The 17,479-nt window shown below is 41.6% G+C and overlaps 1 protein-coding gene and 1 long non-coding RNA gene across 11 annotated transcripts in view; one reads left to right on the plus strand and one right to left on the minus strand.

Moving 5' to 3' along the window:
* Positions 1-3,916: 3,916 nt before the first annotated feature.
* Positions 3,917-8,202, minus strand: LOC120102360 (uncharacterized). Its single transcript, XR_005503811.2, has 2 exons — positions 8,117-8,202; positions 3,917-5,930 (listed from the first exon to the last, which is right to left on the minus strand). It is a non-coding gene; the product is annotated as an uncharacterized LOC120102360 (long non-coding RNA).
* Positions 8,203-8,260: 58 nt separating this feature from the next.
* Positions 8,261-17,479, plus strand: part of Cntn4 (contactin 4) — a 997,076-nt gene continuing 987,857 nt past the window's right edge. For 4 of the 10 annotated variants that reach the window (XM_063285416.1, XM_039106945.2, XM_063285417.1 and 1 more), the window contains exon 1: positions 8,276-8,509. The gene's annotated coding sequence lies outside the window, so the exon portion shown is untranslated. Of the gene's footprint in view, positions 9,105-17,479 lie in introns of all 10 variants that reach the window. The other 6 variants (XM_063285413.1, XM_063285419.1, XM_063285414.1 and 3 more) reach the window with 6 other exon arrangements.

Below are 17,479 nucleotides of genomic sequence, written 5' to 3' on the forward strand. Positions count from 1 at the left end.
TTTTCATCTACAAATTGGAAGTGGCATATATCACAGCACATAACACCTAGCAAGCCTCAACATGACCAGAAAAATAGACTATCATGAGAAGGTAAATTTATGTAAAGTTTGAGCAAATCAGTAAGTATTGTGTAAAAAGGCATGTGCAATTTCTCCTTGTTGAACTTCACTTAATCCAAAAATATTGTAAGCTGATACGAATGTCTTGGTTGAATGGCTGAACTTCATGCGCATGGGATGCGCATCTGAGTTGCTGGTTCAAACCTCTCCTGGTGCTTTTTATTCCTTGATGTTTGCAATTCCTTTACCAGAAACATGTTCTAGAGATGGGCAGTCAGCCTTTAGAAGTTTGTTCTTAAAAACATGCTCTAGATTCAATTAGTTTTATTTATCATCAATGACACAAACTTTATTAATCAGCATCACTAAAATTATTGATGACCATTGGACTGCTGTAGTGGAGAACGATCTTTCTCAATATTGGGATACATTGTTGATATTATGGTGCTGGACAGAAAAAACAGATCTGCTTAGAAATAGCACATTCAACCCAGTAAAAAATGCTAGTGATCCCATGCATGACTTACTTTTCTCTTGCTTTGATAAAACTCGCTGACCAAAAAACAAGATAGAGAAGAGTTTATTTTGGTTTAGGGTTCCAGAGTTATAAGAGCTCATTGCATTGAGTAAACACTCGGGTAAGAGACAGGAGTGGCTATGGAACAGCAGGATGCTGAAGAACTCACATTGTCAAAAAAGCCAAAGCAGGAGAGCACACTGGAAATAAGGGGAAGCTATTTAATCTTGAAGCCAGCTCCCAAGCAGCATACTTCTTTTTTTTTTTTTTTTTTTTTTTTTGCAAGCCATACCTCCTAAATCTTAACCAGCAGCACCGCCCCCTGGGAACCAAGGGTTCAAATACGTGAGCCTATGGGGACATTTCTCATTCAAACCACTACAACCCATGAGTTTCATTCTTGGGAATGGTTCTGTGAGTTTATGATTCCCCTCAGTTTTGTGTGGAGCAGCTTCGAACACATTTTGTTACCTGACTCCCACTAAACTTGAACTGTGCCCTGCCCTAACAGTGTTGTTGCTTTGGCTGCTGCTAAACCAGTCACTCAAAGTGCTGTCGAGAATCCATAATTACACAGTTAAAGCTTTATTGAGCTTTCAGTTTAACTATTTTTAAACTTGTATGCTGCTATGAGTACAGAATTAAGGTTTGGGTCTTCTATATAATATCACAAATGAGGTTTTTAGCCTTCACCTATGTTTATTTTTGAAGATTATAGATGTTTACATTGAAGAATCTAGTAACTAAGAAGGAGTATCTGGGGCCATTATGATGACTCTATGATCAGAGGCAGAGCCTGATGACCTTCATTCAATACCTGCCACACTTATGGTAGAAGGAGAGAATGTACTACTACTCCACAAGTTATCTTCATACCTCCACAGATGCACTGCAGGGACACCTCAGACAGATGCATGCATGTGCGCGTACACACACACACACACACACACACACACACACACACGCACACACAGAGAGAGAGAGAGAGAGAGAGAGAGAGAGGCACACACACGCACACACACATTTATTTGTATATTTGTTAGTTTCAAAGGAGCTTCACTGTTGGTACAAACTTGCTGTCTATAATTCAGTGCTCAGGCGGTACTATAATCAAAATAATGAATGTAAGTCTTGAACAGTGCAGCAGAACGTTTAGAAGGAGGAGGAGGAGGAGGAGGAGGAAGAGGAGGAGGGGGAAGAGGAGGAGAAGATCACAATGCTGTGTTGGCTAAATATCTGTATTATAGGCATAAATTCCATGAAATAATTTAGAGCATATGTAAATTTTAACTTAGCATATTTATGAAAGACTTGTTTATCAAGACATAAAGCAAATAGTTTATATTTTCAAACAGTAGGGAATAATTGAGTAATTTGCAAGATATTATATAAATACAGGAAGCAAGTTTTAAAACTTATGACAGAAATTCAGTTCTACAGGGATGGGTAAACTTAGATACATCAGACACAGAAAGTGGAATCAGATCAGGCGGTCTACAGTGAAAATATTTCTAAATATATTAAATTTTACTCTGTGATCAAATTTTCATTTCTTTACGATAAAACTGGAAAACGAGTGATTTGATATATTTTTTGGTTGTTTCAAGATTTCCTCATCTGTCAGTATCAAGACTTAAGAAGGAGAGATCTGTGGTCCATCTCCATTAAAACAGATGTTTATAAACACTCAAATCTCTGTTCCGTATTGTGGCACATATCTGTTATCCACCTCTGTGTAACAAGTCACTTCCAACCTTTGGATTGAAAACAATAAATTTTAACTACATAATATTGGGGTAGATCTAGGAACTAAACAAGTTTCTCAATAGTTCTAGGGGTCTTTCCAACCAAGGTTTTCGTGAAGCTGAAACCATGTTAATGGGCTAGTGCTTCAGTCATCTCAAGACTTTACTGAAACTGGAGAACTAGCTGACATGTTCTCTGATGGGGCGCTTGGTCGGACAGCCTCAAAACATCTCCCTAGCTTATCCATGTGATCATAAGGGCTCTTGTTTATTTGTGTGTGTGCACCATGTGGCCCTTAGGTAAGCTTCCAGGGAGTTTCCACAGGACAGTACCTGGTGGAATGAGGAAGAGCTTGAGACTATCAAATGAAAACCACAGTCTCTGTGTAACCTAATATAGGAAGTGACATCCATCATTTCAGGAGATCAATAATAGTAAATCAATAAGTCTAGCCAACCTTTAAGAACAAAAGAATTAAATAAGGACATGACTATCACAATCCATAGAACATCACGGGCCCATTTTATGAGTATTTTAATATGCGCTGAGACCCCCGAGTCTGAATTTTAAGCAATATTCTCAAAGGACAAAGATGTAAACAATTTGCTTTCTGAGTCTTATTAATAAAGCAAAACATCTTATCATCAGAAATAATTCTCTTCGAGGGGCTTGTCTTTTATTTTTACTCCTAGGAAGACACCCTTTTCACTTCCCTAAGCTTTCTTTATTCTTTTTAACTTTGCATTAGTTCTTGAAAGTCTATACTTCGTGTGGAACTGAATGGATAATAACGTTCAACGACAATAACACAATGTACTCACTGTGAAGAAAACACAAAGCAATTGTGGTGTGTGACAAAAAGGGATGTCACTTAAAGTAATTGCATTACCTAATTTGATTGAGAAAACTGGCAGAAGACATACTACAGAACGTACAAAGGGTTTTTTTTTAATCTCACAATAATATATTTTCAAATGATTATAAATTCGATTGCATGTAATTTGAAACACAAATCAAGTGAGCTCATGAGCCTCTCCCTTTAAAGCCAAGCAACCTGATCCAGTTAATCCTCATTACTTGCAGATTCCATAACTGCAAAATTTGCTTTCTTGTTCAAAGTTTTCTGTAACCCAGAGATTAATACTTAAACCACTGAAGATGATACCTGGAGGCATATGGGTGCTTATAATGTACAGAGAACATAGCTTGAGCCTCCAAAGACAGTCTCCTGGCCCAGGTCAAGCAAGGTGATACCCTGCCTTCTCGCTTCAGCCTACAGTGCCTGGAAATTTCATTTCTGGCACTGCTAGGTATTTTAGAATGTTCTCTGGCAATTTTGCTGTTCAAAATGACCCTATACATACCGTGTTTCCTGGTGTTTCTAAAAAGGCTGCTGTGCTTTACAGAGAAATACAAACTTCGGATAACAAGTTCTGCTAGGCAAAGGCTACTGCACTGAGAAGCGAGTTCAGTGTTTAGGAAACAATAACAAATACTAAAACAGAGCATCTACCAGAAGCTTCCAGAAAATAGGATTATGTGCTCATCGCTTAATAAAGATCCTTTTAACAGAGTGACTCTGGGACTTACCTCTCTATTTTTACTGGGAACACTTTATTATGTACAGCAACTTTATGGGATATAATCACAGGGAACAATGAAAATCAACTATACGCACTTTATCAAAATATACACTCCTCTTAGACCCACTGCTTTTGAATTTCATACCAAGAAATTAGGTCTACAAATAAGGATGGAGGGCGAACAGGTGACTGATTTCAATTGTGCTTTATGTCTAAATTCAACGGGAGCTTCACAGGCCCTTTTAGAGTCTTGACTGGGGGTGGAAAGCTTGGAGTTTACTTTGACTCTGTCTGTTAGTCTGTGTCATAACCTTCATGGTAATTAACTGAATTTTTGTGTGCTAATTACCATTATCTCACTATGAAGCCATTATTATTCCCACGTCCTTAGACTGCAGCTCAAGAGTCACCCACGTCAGTGAAATAGGAGTGAGCTGAGAAGGCTATTCCTAGTGTTCCAAGTTCTCCTTGCTGTATCTTAACAATGGAATATAAAGCCATCCTGACACAATTCTACAGGCAAACATTATTTTATTCATTTGTTATAAACTTAAGGTTATTCTTCAAAACCAGGGAGAGGTACAAGTGTTACTTCTTACATGAAGATTATTAAGGCTTTAGCAAATCAAATTAAGTATAAAAACCAGCTGTTTTGTTTCATCTGAGTTGTCCCCACAGCTCCTTCAACCTATTTTCCAGTGTGTGTGTGTGTATGTGTGTGTGTGTGTGTGTGTGTGTGTGTGTGTGTGTGTGTGTGTGTCTGGGTGTCTGGGTGTTTGTGGACAGGAACATGTGCCGGTGAGTGTACACGTCAAAGATTTCAGGAGTTCTTCCTCCACTACCCTCTGTCATACACTTTGGGACACAGTATCTCACTTAGCTCAGGACGGCTGGCCATCAAGTCCCAGATATCTGCCTATAACTATAACTATAACTATAACTATAACTATAACTATAACTATAACTATAACTGCCTATAACAGATAGATGCCTGCAAAAGGGTAGGGTTTCAGACGCATGGCCAAGCCTAGGATTTTTTTCTTTCTGTGTTTGCAGAAATTGAACTAAGTTCCCCCTTGGTTTCATGAAAAGCAAGCACAACTACACACTGAGTTATCTTTTCAGCCCTGGATCATTTTATTCATGTCATTTAGAACACAAAAAAGTGCTGTTTAGGATTTTTTTTTAAAAATTCCCACTGGGTAGGAGGACTCAGCAGAAAAATTGACTCAGATCAGATTTGGTTAGAAGAAACACGCTTTTTCTGTAAAGTACTCCTCTCCCCCCCTTCCACCCCTCACATTAAATTCACACCCACCATAAACCCTGGATGTGTGAAGAACGACTCTGAGGGTGGGGTGGGACAGCACAGGGACATGTCCTTTCTGGAGTTTTCAGAGCTGTCTCATGCTGAGTGAAACCTGCTGATATATTCCGTCCGTGTCTCCAAAAAGTCGAAAGCATTTCAAGTGCTGATTTCCCTTAAGAGTTATCAGACCTCATTCAGATTGGTTTAATGAGTGTAAGGGGTGACCTTGTGTCCAAATAGACAGTCCCATATTAAACTATCTGAAGCTTAATCTGCACATATATGTGCAAATACTTTGGAGGGTCCATGAGGGTTATTGGAATGTGCTGCTAAGGTGCTACTCAGACTAAATGGGTATTTTCCACTGTGCTATAATGATGACTATTTGCAAATGACATGAGCACTAGTAATTCATTCATGCACTGATACAAAGCTGGGTCTCAGTACAGTGGTATTGAACTCTCTGCTGGTGGTGTTAATTGATTCGTTTGGAACATTTCCCCCCAGAGAATCCCAATCACAGGTTCTCTGAGCACGGAACTAACACTTAGCTGGGGGTCCCGGATATACAGGGACACACACGTGTGAGGATGTTTTCTTCCAAATAAGCCACTTCCATCTCCTGGCAGAGGTTGATTCTCTGAGGAACACTCCCCAATCAGGAGAGCTTCAGTGAGAAGCTGGCTTTCTTGGCAGAGGTGGCCTTGCTTCTTCCCTGCAGGATAGAAAATCGGGACTGGATTATTGCTTTTATTTTAAGCTAGATGCAGGCTGATTGAAAGAACGATCCCCAGCCCCCAGCTTATCAGTTAACTGACATCCCAGCAATCCGACCCAGATCTGTCTCTCCAGATATACATTGGGTTCCTTACTAGATGGTCATCTCTTGAGCAGATTCTAAGTCATGGTCATAGTGAGCTTTCTTTCCTTTGCTACATTACAAGGTCTCCCGTACAGTAGTCATGAAAAACAAATTAAAGGTGAGAGCAAATGAAACATTTAGAACTGAAATTCAGAAACATAGTTGACGGAGTTTTCTCGTAGTGTTCACAACAGTTTGAAAATTATTGCAATTTTCATCCTACTGGAGGAACATCTTGTCAGTCTCTCTCCCCTCTTTTTAACTGTTGCTAATTGTATATTGAGTTTAAAATGCCATAATACCACGTTTTCTCAGACTATGCTGAGTGTGTGTGTACACAAAAGAATGTTTTCTCCTAAGCCAGGCCATATTTGTTATCAACTTTTACTGAAAATAATATATAACATATAATAAGAATATATATATGAATGTGTGAGTGTGTGTTTGTGTGTGTGCGCGCACGCATGTGCATGTGTGCGTGCGTGTTCCAGTGACTCTTGGTTAAAAATAGACTATGGCTGTTTGGGTGGGATTCAGGAATGTAGTGAGAGGACATATACAAGACAAAATACTCATACTCAATATATGTTATATATATATGTATACATATACACACACATATATATGGAAATGTATTAATTAATCCACTTCTTTTGTATGCTAGCAGAAAAAGTTAATTTAAAAAAATACAAAAAGAGAAATACATACACACACATACACACACACACACATATATGTTATCAATGCAGCAAAAAATAATCAGAATCATGTAGATCAGGCAGATGAATTCAACTTACTAGAAACCATTCATCTTTAGTAATTTACCAGGGAAAATATACTACCAAGTTTTCTTTTCTGGAAAAATTCCTTCCCATGTGCGAAGGGGAGGGACTTATTCTGTCTCCCAATTTGAGAACTAAGAAAATGAGGTCAGGGGCTCTTTTTTCCAACAGTAACTTCAGAAACTGAGAAACACTTACGATATCTATCCCTTCATTAAGATCTGCTCATTTTTCAAGAATTAATTATGTTAAAAGTAAAAAACAATAACAACCAAACGTGAGACTAAATCAAAACCAAAATCACTTGTACCAACTAAGAAGGCTGCCGCATGTGTTTAGAGGAGTGGGGTGATTGCTTACTGCAGTAGTTTAAAAATAGTTTCCCAGTTAACATCTTTCCCACATAATGGAGATGTCAGGGTAGGTTTGTATGATTGTGTAAATGGTCAGAAGTTGTTTATGTAGCTCCAAACTGCTGAGACAGGCACAGGAAGCTGGGGTTCTGTAAAATCCCCGGGGGGCTTTTTTCTATCCAGGGAGAGAAAATTCAGTCTCTCTTGGGGTTGCTGGAAATGGTTTCCAATGAGCTCCACTGGGTTGCCTCTCCTCTGCCTGGAGACTCCCTTTGCGCAGGGATCAAGGGGGCTCAGACTTCCTACCCAGTCTCGATGGCTACCTCGAAATTTAGAGTTGGAGCGAAGGGAAGGGAGCCATTTCTGCAAAGAATTGTAGAGTCCTGTGTAATGACCACAGGACTACCATTAAACCGTTGCACCTGCTTTTGAATAACGACGCTTTTAGTATGCCCCCATACTGCACATATTGATCCTTGTCCCTATTTTATCGCAAGTGTTTCCTCCTTCCCCTTATCCCTTTCCAGACTCATTCAGCTTGACAATATGTTGTACCGGTAAAGACACCAGGTCCGGTTCATTTCACTGTCTGGCGGATGCCCTTGGCCTAAGAACTAGCAAGTAAGTCCGACCCTAAAGCCTTCTCGGTCCATATCCCAAGTCTTTTACTACCGCTTATCCCAAACCCATGCGCAGCGATTCTTAGTCCAGACGTGGTATCCCTGGCCACCTTTAAGATTCCGAGTGTACAAGAAGCCAAAGGCAGGTCGCACCTACTGGTTCCCCAATATTCAGGTGGCAAGGAAGATGCCATCCTCTCTTTGAACCCCGGCACAAACACACCCTTTACGTCCCTCTCCAAGAACCAGACAGAGCTAGTCATGTCCGACAATGCCCCCTTTACCAGTGTCCCGCGTGGGTACTCGGGGTCGCCTCCCCAGGGCAGGGCGGTGCAGGTGCTACGCCTAAGGGTGCACTGCCTCTGGTGACTCACTGAGCATGCCCAGCTCCACTGAGCGCGCCCCCGCCCCCGCCCTCCCCTTGTCTCGGCGCCCCCCTCCCTGTGAGTCTTCCGCTGGTGGCAGCAAAGGAACCGCTGCAGCCTGAACTCCGGTGCGCCGGGTTTTGAGAGCTGCCACAAGCGCGGGGAGGGAGAAGAGCGCGCGGCAGCCACAGAGCACTAGGTTCATAACCAGGATTGGTCGCAAGTAGGGAGCTTTTGCCACTCCGCTGGGACCTTCGGACGCTGGCTGTGTTGCAAGCCCAGTTCTCCTAAGCGCTGTGCCGGGCGTCTTGGGTAAGTCCATCCCGACTCCAGAGCGCTCTCTCCCAGGCACCCTGGTTTGTGGCTTGGGATAAAAGAGCTTGGTCCTTAAGGACTGAGGATGGACAGATCTGTACCCAGGGTTGTCGCTCCTGCGGGGCTGACCGGGAGGCTGTGAGGAGCTGAGAAAACTCTACCTGGCGTAGCAGCACCCCATCCCCCGGACGCCACTGTTACCTCCTGGTGACCCGTGTTCTCCTTTATTACTGTGAAAAGAAGTTTGTTGCTCTGCGTTACGGCCACCAAACGAAGAGCCTATAGCAGAAAATGCACCCAGAACCCTTAAAATCAGCGTCTTCAGCTGGGTCACGTTGTTGCCCTCTCTGTGCGCCTTCGCTCCGTGGGCGCCTTCGAGCTTTTTTTTTTCTTTCTTTAAATGCTGTGGGAGGGTGCCGTGCCGGGGTATCTATCCAGGAGCAATCCGTAGTATGGGCAGGTGAAGTTGGGCTGAAATTTGAAGGGACTTGGACATCAGGGCTCGGGAGACTGGGACACAGCATTGAGAGATCGCTTTTGAAACGCTCATTTTTGGAGCGCCCACACTGTGTAGGGTTCCTTGCAAAGCACGGTGAGTGATTGCTCCGCGCTTAACAACACCGACCAGGTCTCTGGTGTTGTGGAGGGCACGAGATTTTTCCAGTGTTGGTCTTAGCAGATTGTAGGGGCAGCATGTTTTTCCAATAACTTATGGGGAGGGGAGGACATTCAGTTTCTTTGGGGAAGGCAAAGGCAACTGCACCACGTCCTCTGCACAAGCGGCAGAGAGACGGGTATCAGGCGTCCCGCAGGTGCCAACCTTTAACCCTTTAGCTCTCAAAATAATTATTGCTTCATTTCTGCTCTTTACCGTTCTCTACTGTATATATTTCACTAAAACTGAAAGGCGTAGGCCAGGTAGACGTAGGTAGGCTCCTCAGTCTCTTTAACCAAGCAGAACCTGATGCGTGAATGCATTTTGTGGCACCGCGCTGTGTTGCAAGGAGGCTGCCTAGAGCATTGGGAAATAAGGTGATAGGTTGTGAGCCCCAGGCATTATGCTCTGAGGCAAAGATTTGCAGAGGCTGTGACCAGGTAAATCAGTGTAACTGATAATCCCTGGAGTGTGTGGAGTGCAGGAAGGATAGCAGGCTAGATCTTGGGGACACATTAAAAGGATTGTTTGTAAGGCAGGTACTGTGAGCCCCACTCGCTGAACTTTTCCTAGTTTCCTACAGGAACCAATAGGGGGACAAGCCATGTTTTTTTCAAAATAAAGGTGCCTTTTAATTGTGTGGGCTTTTCCAGTGATTTACGGTGATGGGAGCTGGGTGTTTCAAGGAACAAACACAACAGGACTGATTTGTTTGGACAACTACATAGAATAATTTGGAATGCGCTTTTATGCTTTTGCATGTCGAGATGTATAGTTCTTGTTCCTTAGCACAGTAGGTGCCCTAGCAACTGTAGCTTGGGGGTGGGGTGGGAGTTCCTTACAGTAATGTTTCAAGCCTTGCTGGAGAGCAGGCTTTATCAGTCTCAATTCAGGGGGTTGAAAAAGAGCATCACATCAGACTACAGACACGCCTTGCTGGGTCAAGAGCCAACTCAGATTTCTCTAAATCTGTTCTTGGTGCCTTCGTCTAGATTTCATTCAGAGCAGGTTGGGAATTTCCAGTGGGTTGTGAACAGTAAGAAACACTGCTGAGTATCCAAAGCTTAGTTCACTAAGATCATGAGTTTTGCTGCTTTATAAAATTCTATTCACCCCCTCCCTTCTCTTAAAACAAAACAAAACATTGGTTTCCACCGACTTTAACTGCCTGTCTTGGTATAAGAGGTCAGGATAAGTCTCATTAGGGTTCAGTGTGGAACACTCAGGTTGCTTGCAAGGTGGGAAAGGTCTTTTGAATTAAGAGTCTACAGCTCTGAGAAGTCACCTGTTGTTAAAGCTGCCTCTGGAAACTGCAACAAAAGGCAGATCTCTTATTTGTTGCCTGTCAACCCACTTGCAATTTCTCAGGTTTGAAGACTTTCAAGTCAGTTGGAAAGCAGTTAAGAACCTCCTTCCATAGTCATTCCAGAAGTACCCGATTAAGGGTGACCGAAGAACAAATCTGTCAAATGCAGTTGGATTTTTCTTTCCTTTTTTTTTTTATCATCCCTTTATTTTATACATGTCCTCTTGTTCAGAAGTATGTCTTTGCACTTTTAACCTTTAAACTCCTGAGTTTTTGGCTGCAAATTCTTTCAAAAGTTCCTCAGGACAACTTTTATTTGCAATTTAAGTCTTACAAAAAAAATCAAAATCAACATAACCTCATTAACTAAGCCTGTTGATGGAAACCACCCTCTTTATACTCCTGACTTATTCAGCTTTCTGCTATCTCCAACTTTATCTGATATTGGTTTCAATGCATTTTAGTTTTCTTTGTTATATTCAAAGTCAGAAGAAAAAAATACGTGTGAGCTGTAACCTCTCTTTTTATCAGGTGAAATTCAACTTTGTGGTGAACTTGATTTTATAGGATTTTTACCAAACCCATTTCCTGTGATGGTCAGGGGTAGGCTTCTAGTCTTTGATGTGTACACGTCCTTTGTTTTCATTGTTTTGTATGTATAAAACAGCACCGGAAGTCTTTCAGACTCCAGGATTTAGTGCTTTAAGTGATTTCTTTTTCTTCATCTTTGTCTTAAGTTTCCTTTATTATTTTCTATGAGAAGAAAATTTAAATAAATCATTAAAATTTGAGCACATTTGAGGATGAGGTATGGTAAATTCACAGTGAAATAAAGTAGCAAGGTATGAGACAGGTATCTGTTGGTATCACTGGGCCAACACTCCTTTTAAGGGATCACTGCCAGCTTGGGAGTTACTGTTACCTTTCTCTTTTTGTTTGTGTCTGTCATTCATTACCAGTGACAAAGTAGCCAGTTGCAGAAGTACCCAGAGTCTGTCTTCTCAGAGCCAGTTTCCTTGTCATAAGGCAAATGCCTGGGATGAGCCCTTAGAAGGAGTGCATGGGAGGAGTTCTCCTAGTTCTGGATGCAAACTTATGAGGGACAATGAGTAGTTTTAAAGAAGAAACATGCCAGGGATCAGAGGTGACCAAGGGAGAAAGCAAGAACACAGTCCGCACTGCAATTCTTTTTGCAGGGAGGGAAGGCCCTTGACCTTATAGCAGACTCACCGAGTTCCAAATCTGCTTCTAACAGTCAGACGCCTTGTGTGAGTCTGAGTTTCCCTAGCTTTAAAGCTGGAATGGTCTCCATTTTAAGTTTCCACAATAGGTGTAAAACATGAGGTGAAAATCAAAGAACCTGACTGGAGTGGATTGCCTAGTTTAACATCTCTAACACACAAGTCAGGGAAGCATATTGCTTCATGCATAAAATACATTTTTTTTAATTCCTGTCACGTCCCGATATGGGTGATTTTTAGCAGCAATTCTGGAAGGTATGAGTCAGAGACCCCCTTCATGAAACTCTGCTGAATCCTATGGAATTTTTAGAAGAAAGAGACTGGGTGTTAATTGCCCTGGCTGGCAGGTGGTGCCAGTCACTTTTGTTTAGGGACACTTGGTAAAACTCAGATCCAGGAGGGTGTGACTTCCATGCTTAAAGGAGGCTGGAAGATGTGCTCTACCTACATTTCTAGTAAGGAAAGCTGTGGTGAGTGGAGCAGCCAGCATTCTCTCAGTCTTTCACTGTCAATTTTATTCATTTTATACATGTTACTTCACCGGCTTCCCCCAGTTCCTTCTTTCCTCAGGCAGGGACAGATATGTTTCTAAGCATTTTGCCCTTCTAAGTAGTTACACTCGTGTCTCTTGTACAACTGAGGAAATGCTGGCAGAATTGAACTAAGTCATTTTAAAAAAATAATCTGTGATGGTGTCAGCATCTGAACCATAGTCTGAGTTTAAATTATTTATACAAACACACACACACACACACACACACACACACACACACACGCGCGCGCGCGCGTGCGACTTTGTTTTAGGCAGGGATACTACAGTATTTTTTGGTTTGGGCTGAAGCACTTTTCTCAGTTAAGATATGGGTCACCTTTCCCTTTCCCCTACCTGCATATCCATGTTATTAAGAATTCCTGGGGGGAATAACAAAGAACACAGCGTACACACTGAGTAGAGTTTGATATATAGATTTACCTGGGACCCAGAGAACAGAGTTAAGATTTCCTCCCTTTCACTGCAATGTCCTTTTACTTTAAGTAAATCATTAGTGCCTGTTACCCCAAATGACTTTTACCTAAGCTGCCATTGTAGAAGCTAACTATTCTCAGCACAGAGGTATGTAGGAGCTGTGTTCCTCTTAGTTTCTCAGCAAATCCCTTTTCTGTTAGATTCATGGATATACTAGCCTTCCTTACCATCACTGTGGTCAGAATGGCTGCTTTGTTTCTGTTTGTATCATTCCACCTGTTAGGGAGAGGACCCCCATCCCATTTTCTCAGTTTTGCAAAGTTGACCTTTATGTCACTTTGGGTGTGATCCAGGGGACTTTTCCCACAACCTTAATGTCTTCTCAGTTTTCTTTCAGATTGCTCTCCTGTCATTTTAACCCAGCCATTCTGAAGGAGAGACTTTGCCTTACACAACTTGTGTGATTTTCCTTTACAAAGAGGTAGTATCCGGAAGTTGGGTGATCAACAGCGAGGTTCCCAGGCAGTTCTCCCCAAAGGATAATCTACAGTCACTGTTTTCCCCTGTTGTAATCATGTGTGGATTTTCACAGTTAGTGATGATCCTACCTATGTTATCTCATCCCAACTCGCTTGTATTCATTTCCTCTTGAATTTCTATCCGACATTCTAGGAAAACTGCCCTCTTTAAATATATAACCCTTTCCTTCCCCTTCTCTCATTTCCATGTCATAGATATGTAAGGGAAGGTGCTTGGTGCAGCAATTAAGCACAGAGCCTTTTGTACTCTAGGTTTCTTTCTTTTTTATTTTATGTATGTGCATGTGTAAGGGAATGTAACCTATGGGAGGTCAGAGTACAAGATGTGGAAGTCAGTTTTGTTTTTCCACCTTATGTGTCCTGGGGTTATCAGACTTGACAGCAAGCACCATTATCCACTGAGATTTCTGGCCTGCCCTCTTGTGCATTCTAGACAATTATTCTGCCATTGAGCTAAATGCCCAACTTGGATGTGCACAATTTTTTCAAGTTATCAATGTGTTTTAATGGAGCTGAAGGAATAAAGAAACTTAGGCACAGTGTCATATTGTCAAATGTCCAAAAAGCCACGTTCCACAGGTCCTTCATACCATGATGATCCGAATAGAAAGTGGCATCATAGTAATTACAAATCATCTCAGACAGAGCGGTATTCTCTGCGTAGTTCCTGATTGACTGGTGCTCTTTGGAGGCCTTTGTGGAATTGGGTCGCATACAATTTGTCCTCCTGTAAGTCCAAAGACTTCTGATCTTTCAACGAAGTTGCAGTGCGTGGGCATAGAAATTTTCCAGAGAAGTCTCTAGATATTTCTATAGGCCAAGCCTGACAGTGATTATGATGATGTATGTCCACATGCTCACTGGATGGAACTGGATCCCTTTGCTTTAAAGGAAACTGAAAGAGTCTTGTTGAATGCCTCAGGAGGAAGGGAAGTGGATTTCAGGGCTAATTCCCCTGTCATTGTCACAGGCTTCCAGTGAGTTCCAGCAAGATTAGCAACCCATTCCTCATTTCCCACTGCAGTTGTGGGAAAGAGAGTTGTTCCTTCCCTTATGAACATGCATCCCCATTTCCCATTTAATCTTAGGTTTTATTGTTATCTTGCTATTAGCATGTGAGGATAAGCGCACCTATTTCTCTTTTAGAAGCTGAAACTTTTGGGCTGGAGAGGCACTCAGTGATTAAGAGTTGGAGAGGCAGAAAGGGGATGTGGTTGGGAAGGGGGAAGGGGAGGGGAATGGGAGAGGCGGCTTATGGCTGGGAAACTGGGAAAGGGAATAACATTTGAAGTGTAAGTTAAAAATGTCCAATAAAAAAATATACATTAAAAAAAAGAGTTCTCGCTGTCACTGCAGAGGACCAGCGTTGGCTTCTCAGCACCCACTTTCCAGCTCATAGCCCCCTGTAACTGCAGGTTTAGGGGAATTCTTTCATCTGGCCTCAACAGGCACCTTCATACTCATGCACACACCCGCAACACAAAAACTCAGACACATAAATAAAGATAAATCTTATGCTCAAGGCCAAGCCAGAAGAACACAGACTCTACCTTTCTATACTGGATTGTTCCAGAAAAGAAAGGAAACTGCCTAGGAAGGGTCACTGTGGACCAGGCAGATCCTTGCTGGCTTTCACACCTTCCAGCAGGATTTCACACCAGCTCCTGAGCCGATCCTTAGAGATAGGAGAGCAGAGTTCCCTGGAAAGAGAGCCTTTTTCTTCTGGTTTATCACCATATATCATTCAAAAAGAAGACAACATCAGCTTGTCCTGGGCTGGCAGGGGCAAACCCTTTCTTGCTTTGTTTTAGTTCACCACTCCAAAAGGGCTAAAGTGAGAAGCTCTGGTGGTTATGCAACTTTTAATTCATAAACTGCCTTTGACTTAAGCTGGTTTGAGCTGGGTGGTTTTATTTTTTTATTTTTTTATTTAAATTTGGAGTCAGTACTGATTTAGGAGATCAATGAAGAAAAAAAGAACAAAGAATTCTAGATAAGGATAGGAACATTTGTGTTTGTTTTTGTGTGGCATTTTCCCCCCTTCCTGAACTCTTTTGATGTGTTATTTTTGTTGTGGATTTCACAGCCGTTCCACTCCATTGTAATAAATCATAGTTCCAGCCAAGAACCATTTGGCATCCTCCCTACCCAGACACGGATTTGTGTGCCACTACATCATAAACCCAGAGCGCTCATATTTCTCAAGGCTTATGTCTCTGCAAAGAACAATGTCAGAGGTATGCTTAAACCACAGCCACAAGCAGGGTCCTTTCTTCTGAGGTGAGTGCTGGCTCCAGTTAGGACATACTCCCGTTTCTGAGGGAACTCACCTGCCTTTTTCCTTATCCTCCCAGTTTTACCACCTCAGCTTGTCTTCATCCAGTCAAGAACCTGTCATGTAAACCTCTGTACCTTTGTTTACATTGCTTGTCTGGCTGCCTTTCTCTGACTGTCCTTCCCTGCTGTGATTAGTACAGTTTGCCCAGTGTCCACTTTAAACATCACTCTACAATGTATAGCCTCTTTCAGCGTCACCTGGCCTCAGACTTACCTGCGTGCTGCTGCATGTGAGCAGCCCTCCTGACTTTCCCATGATTCTGGTGATCCCAGGATGCAATATGTTCAATCTTAACACAAACACAACTCTATGGAATCCAGGAGAAGTTGGCCGCCCTGCCCACTACTTTGTAAAATTCCATATTTCACAAGCATCGAGCACGATGCGAGTTCTTTGGGACCATTGATCCTGTGTGATGGCTGCTTGATTGTGACAGAACTAACGACCCTCAGGAAGACATAGTCCTGTCATCTATATAATAATAGAAAATAGATTTTCGTAAAGTTCATCAAAGTTTCAAAAGATGATAAATTTGAGAGAAAGCAAGTACATTACCTGGGAAGGGTTGGAGGGAGGAAAAGGAAGGCGAAATGAATAATTGTATTTTCATTTCAAAAACAAAACGATTAAAATTAAAAATATTCAAACTAGAACAGCAGCCTGTTACCTTCAGCAACAAAATGAACTAAAAACTTGAATAACTAAAAAATAATGAATGTAACCAGTTTACATTAATGAGGTAGTTCCTGCAGATAAAAGGCGTTTATGGAAACGATGAAATGATGTGTGTGTAGTATTCCATTCAAAGTACAAATAGCATCATGAATAAATTATACTAAAATTAAAGTAGCCTGCTTTGTTGATGATCACTGATCATCACTTTTACGTATCTCTCCTCCCCAGCTACTGCTCCCAGAACATGCCAGGTGACGCCAATACAGTTAAGCTAAGAATTTATGTTCCTAGGATATTAGTTATGGTTTATGCCATTTCTGGGAAATAGTGTGAGTAAAACAGATTGGTTAAAAATATTTGTGATAGATATTTCATCTCTAATACTCCTAAAGCAAGAATGACTGTGGGGTTGTTCCATTTTTAGACAAGATTTGATTTTGTTTTTCTGGGTTACACTTAATCATATTGTTTGTGGGTTGGAAATAGAAATTATTTGCTGTGTTTAAGCAAGGTCTGCTACAGGTCATATACTTTACAATGCCTGTTCTCCTCTAAATTCATAAAACAAAAGGTGGAATGGGTTTGAGGGAGGGAATTTGCTTCACAAGAAGATGAGAGGAAGGACCTCAGAATCAAGAACACCACAATACAATGATCTTGAAGACTCTTTTTAAAATGCCCCTAATTTATTCTAATAATCATAGTGAGGAACGTGGACTGAGGATTTAAATAGTGCTTATAGGCTGGGGAGATGGCCCTGTGTTTATGAGCACTTCCAGTTCTTCTGAAGGACCCAGGTTCAGTTCCCAGGATCCACATGTCACCTGACATCTATCTCATTACTAACTGCAATTCCAGAAAATACAATATGCTCTGTTCTGGCCCTGTATGTACCCACGAACTAAAAAAGATATCCTTTAAAAATTATTTCAGTGTATGTGATTTTCTTTGTTTCCTCTACGAACTTCCTTTTGTAGCTGACAGGTTCCTCCTGTATACCAGAAATTCTGTGCCCCTACACAGTGGTGTTGGTAGAAATAGCCCATGTTCACATCCGCCTTTCAAGTTTGTCACAGACATTTCCATAAAGGGCAGGCACTGCACATGTTCTTATAATAGGATAGGTCCAGTTTGAAGGAGGAAATCAAACAAAAACATATGACTTTCTGAGAGGCCGTGCTCTTTCAGAGTTGATTCTAGGTACACCGCCATACTTTGGTGTTCTATAAATTTATATTGTCATCTA

Source organism: Rattus norvegicus, chromosome 4, assembly GCF_036323735.1.
Source record: "Rattus norvegicus strain BN/NHsdMcwi chromosome 4, GRCr8, whole genome shotgun sequence".
NCBI classification, from domain to species: domain Eukaryota; kingdom Metazoa; phylum Chordata; class Mammalia; order Rodentia; family Muridae; genus Rattus; species Rattus norvegicus.